The following is a 7,699-nucleotide window of genomic DNA, read 5'->3' on the forward strand; positions in this document are numbered from 1 at the left end:
TGGAGGGTACTAGTGCCTGTGTTCTGGTGGATGAGGCTGGATCTTGTCTTTCTGGTGGGCAGGTCCACGTCTGGTGGTGTGTTTTGGGGTGTCTGTAGACTTATTATGATTTTGGGCAGCCTCTCTGCTAATGGGTGGGGTTGTGTTCCTGTCTTGCTAGTTGTTTGGCATAGGATGTCCAGCACTGTAGCTTGCTGGTCGTTGAGTGAAGCTGGGTGCTGGCGTTGAGATGGAGATCTCTCGGAGATTTTTGCTGTTTGATATTATGTGCAGCTGGGAGGCCTCTTGTGGACCAGTGTCCTGAAGTTGGCTCTCCCACCTCAGAGGCACGGCACTGACTCCTGGCTGCAGCACCAAGAGCCTTTCATCCACAGGGCTCCTTAATTTGGGATGATTCGTTGTCTATTCAGGTATTCCACAGATGCAGGGTATATCAAGTTGATTGTGGAGCTTTAATCCGCTGCTTCTGAGGCTGCTGGGAGAGATTTCCCTTTCCCTTCTTTGCTCTCACAGTTCCCAGGGGCTCAGCTTTGGATTTGGCCCCGCCTCTGCGTGTAGGTCGCCGGAGGGCGTCTGTTCTTTGCTCAGACAGGACGCGGTTAAAGGAGCCGCTGATTCGGAGGCTCTGGCTCACCCAGGCCGGGGGGGTAGGGAGGGTCACGGAGTGCGGGGCGGGCCTGCCGCGGCAGAGGCTGGCGTGACGCTGCAGCCTGAGGTGCGCCGTGCGCTCTCCCGGGGGAGCCGCCACCGGATCCCGGGACCCCGGCAGCGGCGGGCCGCACAGGCTCCCCGGAAGGGCGTGTGGCTAGTGACCTGTGTTCGCACACAGGCCTCCCGGCGGCGGCAGCAGCGGCCCTAGCGTCCCATGTCCATCTCTGGGCTCCGCCCTCGTAGCCACGGCTCGCGCGCGTCCCTGGAGCTCTCTCAAGCAGGGTTCTTAATCCCCTCTCCTCGTGCACCAGGAAACAAAGAGGGACGTAAAAGTCTCTTGCCTCTTCGGCAGGTCCAGACCCCTGGGAGGAATTTTTTATCATTTGTTCCATTATTTTTTTTTTAAATCTTTATTGGAGTATAATTGCTTTACAATGGTGTGTTAGTTTCTGCTTTATAACAAAGTGAATCAGTTATACATATACATATGTTCCCATATCTCTTCCCTCTTGCGTCTCCCTCCCTCCCACCCTCCCTATCCCACCCCTCCAGGTGATCACAAAGCACGGAGCTGATCTCCCTGTGCTATGCGGCTGCTTCCCACTAGCTATCTACCTTACGTTTGGTAGTGTATATATGTCCATGCCTCTCTCTCGCTTTGTCACAGCTTACTCTTCTCCCTCCCCATATCCTCAAGTCCATTCTCTAGTAGGTCTATGTCTTTATTCCTGTCTTACCCCTAGGTTCTTCATGACATTTTTTTTTCTTAAATTCCATATATATGTGTTAGCATACGGTATTTGTCTTTCTCTTTCTGACTTACTTCACTCTGTATGACAGACTCTAGGTCTATCCACCTCATTACAAATAGCTCAATTTAGCTTCTTTTTATGGCTGAGTAATATTCCATTGTATATATGTGCCACATCTTCTTTATCCATTTATCCAATGAGGGACACTTAGGTTGTTTCCATCTCCGGGCTATTGTAAATAGAGCTGCAATGAACATTTTGGTACATGACACTTTCTGAATTATGGTTTTCTCAGGGCATATGCCCAGTAGTGGGATTGCTGGGTCATATGGTAGTTCTATTTGTAGCTTTTTAAGTAACCTCCATACTGTTCTCCACAGTGGCTGTATCAATTTACATTCCCACCAACAGTGTAAGAGTGTTCCCTTTTCTCCACACCCTCTCTAGCATTTATTGTTTCTAGATTTTTTGATGATGGCCATTCTGACTGGTGTGAGATGGTCTCTCATTGTAGTTTTGATTTGCATTTCTCTAATGATTAGTGATGTTGAGCATTCTTTCATGTGTTTGTTGGCAATCTGTATATCTTCTTTGGAGAAATGTCTATTTAGGCCTTCTGGCCATTTTTGGATTGGGTTGTTTGTTTTTTTGTTATTGAGCTGCATGAGCTGCTTATAAATTTTGGAGATTAATCCTTTGTCAGTTGCTTCATTTGCAAATATGTTCTCCCATTCTGAGGGTTGTCTTTTGGTCTTGTTTATGGTTTCCTTTGCTGTGCAACAGCTTTGAAGTTTCATTAGGTCCCATTTGTTTATTTTTGTTTTTAATTTCATTTCTCTAGGAGGTGGGTCAAAAGGGATCTTACTGTGATTTATGTCATAGAGTTTTCTGCCTATGTTTTCCTCTAAGAGTTTGACAGTTTCTGGCCTTAAATTTAGGTCTTTAATCCATTTTGAACTTATTTTTGTGTATGGTGTTAGGGAATGATCTAATCTCATACTTTTACATGTACCTGTCCGGTTTTCCCAGCACCACTTATTGAAGAGGCTGTCCTTTCTCCACTGTACATTCCTGCCTCCTTTATCAAAGATAAGGTGACCATATGTGCATAGGTTTATCTCTGGGCTTTCTATCCTGCTCCATTGAGCTATCTTTCTGTTTTTTGTGTTTTTTCTGTTTTTCTGTTTGTGTCAGTACCATACTGTCTTGATTACTTGTAGCTTTGTAGTATAGCCTGAAGTCAGGGAGCCTGATTCCTCCAGCTCCATTTTTCGTTCTCAAGATTGCTTTGGCTATTCGGGGTCTTTTGTATTTCCATACAAATTGTGAAATTTCTTGTTCTAGCTCTGTGAAAAATGCCAGTGGTAGTTTGATAGGGATTGCATTGAATCTGTAGATTGTTTTGGGTAGTAGAGTCATTTTCACATTGTTGATTCTTCCAATCCAAGGACATGGTATATCTCTCCATCTATTTGTATCATCTTTAATTTCTTTCATCAGTGTCTTATAATTTTCTGCATACAGGTCTTTTGTCTCCTTAGGTAGGTTTATTCCTAGATACTTTATTCTTTTTGTTGCAGTGGTAAATGGGAGTGTTTTCTTGATTTCACTTTCAGATTTTTCATCCTTAGTGTATAGGAATGCAAGAGATTTCTGTGCATTAATTTTGTATCCCGCTGCATTACAAATTCATTGATTAGGTCTAGTAGTTTTCTGGTAGCATCTTTAGGATTCTCTATGTATAGTATCATGTCATCTGCAAACAGTGACAGCTTTACTTCTTCTTTTCCAATTTGGATTCCTTTTAGTTCCTTTTCTTCTCTGATTGCTGTGGCTAAAACTTCCAAAACTATGTTGAATAAGAGTGGAGAGAGTGGGCAACCTTGTCTTGTTCCTGATCTTAGTGGAAATGCTTTCAGTTTTTCACCATTGAGGACGATGTTGGCTGTGGGTTTGTCATATATGGCCTTTATTATGTTGAGGAAAGTTCCCTCTATGCCTACTTTCTGCAGGGTTTTTATCATAAATGCGTGTTGAATTTTGTCGAAAGCTTTCTCTGTATCTATTGAGATGATCATATGGGTTTTCTCCTTCAATTTGTTAATATGGTGTATCCCATTGATTGATTTGCATATATTGAAGAATCCTTGCATTCCTGGAATAAACCCCACTTGATCATGGTGTATGATCCTTGTAATGTGCTGTTGGATTCTATTTGCTAGTATTTTGTTGAGGATTTTTGCATCTATGTTCATCAGTGATATTGGTTTGTAATTTTCTTTCTTAGTAACATCCTTGTCTGGTTTTGGTATCCAGGTGATGGTGGCCTTGTACAATGAGTTTGGGAGTGTTCCTCCCTCTGCTATATTTTGGAAGAGTTTGAGAAGGATAGGTGTTAGCTCTTCTCTAAATGTTTGGTAGAATTTGCCTGTGAAGCCATCTGGTCCTGGGCTTTTGTTTGTTGGAAGATTTTTAATCACAGTTTCCATTTCAGTGCTTGTGATTGGTCTGTTCATATTTTCTATTTCTTCCTGATTCAGTCTTGGCAGGTTGTGCATTTCTAAGAATTTGTCCATTTCTTCCAGGTTGTCCCTTTTATTGGCATAGAGTTGCTTGTAGTAATCTCTCATGATCTTTTGTATTTCTGCAGTGTCAGTTGTTACTTCTCCTTTTTCATTTCTAATTCTATTGATTTGAGTCTTCTCCCTTTTTTTCTTGATGAGTCTGGCTAACGGTTTATCAATTTTGTTTATCTTCTTAAAGAACCAGCTTTTAGTTTTATTGATCTTTGCTATTGTTTCCTTCATTTCTTTTTCATTTATTTCTGATCTGATTTTTATGATTTCTTTCCTTCTGCTAACTTTGGGGTTTTTTTCTTCTTCTTTTTCTAATTGCTTTAGGTGCAAGGTTAGGTTGTTTATTTGAGATGTTTCCTGTTTCTTAAGCTAGGATTGTATTGCTATAAACTTCCCTCTTAGAACTGCATTTGCTGCATCCCATAGATTTTGGGTCGTCGTGTGTCCATTGTCATTTGTTTCTAGGTATTTTTTGATTTCCTCTTTGATTTCTTCAGTGATCACTTCGTTATTAAGTAGTGTATTGTTTAGCCTCCATGTGTTTTTATTTTTTACAGATCTTTTCCTGTAATTGATATCTAGTCTCATAGCATTGTGGTCGGAAAAGTTACTTGATACAATTTCAATTTTCTTAAATTTACCAAGGCTTGATTTGTGACCCAAGATATGATCTATCCTGGAGAATGTTACATGAGCACTTGAGGAAAATGTGTATTCTGTTGTTTTGGATGGAATGTCCTATAAATATCAATTAAGTCCATCTTGTTTAATGTATCATTTAAAGCTTGTGTTTCCTTATTTATTTTCATTTTGGATGATCTGTTCATGGGTGAAAGTGGGGTGTTAAAGTCCCATGATATGAATGTGTTACTGTCAATTTCCCCTTTTATGGCTGTTAGTATTTGTCTTATGTATTGAGGTGCTCCTATGTTGGGTGCATAAATATTTACAATGGTTATAGCTTCTTCTTGGATCAATCCCTTGATCATTATGTAGTGTCCTTCTTTGTCTCTTGTAATAGTCTTTATTTTAAAGTCTATTTTGTCTGATATGAGAATTGCTACTCCAGCTTTCTTTTGGTTTCCATTTGCCTGAAATATCTTTGTTCATCCCCTTACTTTCAGTCTGTATGTGTCTCTAGATCTGAAGTAGGTCTCTTGTAGACAGCAAATATATGGGTCCTGTTTTTGTATCCGTTCAGCCAATCTGTATCTTTTGGTGGGAGCATTTAGTCCATTTACGTTTAAGGTAATTATCGATATGTATGTTCCTATTCCCATTTTCTTAATTGTTTTGGGTTCGTTATTGTAGGTCTTTTCCTTCTTTTGTCTTTCTTGCCTAGAGAAGTTCCTTTAGCAGTTGTTGTAGAGCTGGTTTGGTGGTGCTGAACTCTCTCAGCTTTTGCTTGTCTGTAAAGGTTTTAATTTCTCCATCAAGTCTGAATGAGATCCTTGCTGGGTAGAGTAATCTTGGTTGCAGGTTTTTCTCCTTCATCACTTTAAATATGTCCTGCCAGTCCCTTCTGACTTGCAGAGTTTCTGCTGAAAGATCAGCTGTTAACCTTATGGGGATCCCTTGTGTGTTATTTTTTGTTTTTCCCTTGCTGCTTTTAATATGTTTTCTTTGTATTTAATTTTTGACAGTTTGATTAATATGTGTCTTGGCGTATTTCTCCTTGGATTTATCCTGTATGCGATTCTCTGTGCTTCCTGGACTTGATTAACTATTTCCTTTCCCATATTAGGGAAGTTTTCAGCTATAATCTCTTCAAATATTTTCTCAGTCCCTTTCTTTTTTCCTTCTTCTTCTGGAACCCCTATAATTCGAATGTTGGTGAGTTTAATGTTGTCCCAGAGGTCTCTGAGACTGTCCTCAGTTCTTTTCATTCTTTTTTCTTTATTCTGCTCTGCAGTAGTTATTTCCACTATTTTGTCTTCCAGGTCACTTATCCGTTCTTCTGCCTCAGTTATTCTGCTATTGAGCCCATCTAGAGTATTTTTCATTTCATTTATTGTGTTGTTCATCATTGTTTGTTTCATCTTTAGTTCTTCTAGGTCCTTGTGAATTGTTTCTTGCATTTTGTCTATTCTGTTTCCAAGATTTTGGCTCATCTTTACTATCATTATTCTGAATTATTTTTCAGGTAGACTGCCTATTTCCTCTTCATTTGTTAGGTCTGGTGGGTTTTTAGGGTTTTTATCTTGCTCCTTCATCTGCTGTGTGTTTTTCTATCTTCTCATTTTGCTTATCTTACTTGTTTGGGGTCTCCTTTTTGCAGGCTGCAGCTTCATAATTCCCTTTGTTTTGGGTGTCTGTCCCAAGTGGCTAAGGTTGGTTCAGTGAGTTCTGTAGGTTCCTGGTGGAGGGGACTAGTGCCTTTGTTCAGGTAGATGAAGCTGGATATTGTCTTTCTGGTGGGCAGGTCCATGTCTGGTGGTGTGTTTTGGTGTGTCTGTGGACTTATTATGATTTTAGGCAGCCCCTCTGCTAATGGGTGGGGTTGTGTTCCTCTCTTGCTAGTTGTTTGGCATAGGATGTCCAGCACTGTAGCTTGCTGGTCGTTGGGTGAAGCTGGGTGCTGGTGTTGAGATGGAGGTCTCTGGGAGATTTTCGCCATTTGATATTATGTGGAGCTGGGAGGTCTCTTGTGGACCAGTGTACTGAAGTTGGCTCTCCCTCCTCAGAGGCACAGCACTGACTCCTGGCTGCAGCACCAAGAGCCTTTCATCCACACAGCTCAGAATAAAAGGGAGAAAAAGTAGAAAAAGAATTAGTAGAAGTAGAAAGAAAAAAGAAAGAAAGAAAGAAAGAACGGAGGGAGGGAGGGAGGGAAGGAGGAAGGAAGGAAGGAGGGAAGGAAGGAAAAAAAGAAAGAAAGAAATAAAATAAAATAAAATAAAATATAATAAAGTTATTAAAATAAATAAGAGAAAAAACAAACAAACAAAAAACGGACGGATAGAACCCTAGGACAAATGGTGTAAGCAAAGCTATACAGACAAAATCTCACACAGAAGCATACACATACACACTCACAAAAAGAGGAAAAGGGGAAAAAATCATAAATCTCGCTCTCAAAGTCCATCTCCTCAATTTGGGATGATTCGTTGTCTAAAGGAGGGAAGGAAGGAAAGAAAGAACGAAGATAAAGTAAAATAAAATAAAGTTATTAAAATAAAAAGTAATTATTAAGAAAAAAAATTTTAAAGAAAAAAAACGGACGGATAGAACCTTCAGACAAATGGTGGAAGCAAAGCTATACAGACAAAATCTCACACAGAAGCACATACATACACACTCACAAAAAGAGGAAAAGGGGGAAAAAAACCATAAATCTTGCTCTCAATGTCTGCCTCCTCAATTTGGGATGATTCGTTGTCTATTCATGTATTCCACAGATGCAGGGCACATCAAGTTGATTGTGGAGCTTTAATCCGCTGCTTCTGAGACTTCTGGGAGAGATTTCCCTTTCTCTTCTTTGTTCTTACAGCTCCCAGGGGCTCAGCTTTGGATTGGGCCCCGCCTCTGCGTGTAGATCGCCGGTGGGCGTCTGTTTTTCGCTCAGACAGGACGGGGTTAAAGGAGCCGCTGATTCGGGGGCTCTAGCTCACTCAGGCCGGGAGGAGGGAGGGGCTCGGGGTGCAGGGCGGGCCTGTGGCGGCAGAGGCCGGCGTGACGTTGCACCAGCCTGAGGCGCATCATGCGTTCTCCCGGGGAAAT

Source organism: Tursiops truncatus, chromosome 7 (assembly GCF_011762595.2).
Source record: "Tursiops truncatus isolate mTurTru1 chromosome 7, mTurTru1.mat.Y, whole genome shotgun sequence".
Classification (NCBI taxonomy): domain Eukaryota; kingdom Metazoa; phylum Chordata; class Mammalia; order Artiodactyla; family Delphinidae; genus Tursiops; species Tursiops truncatus.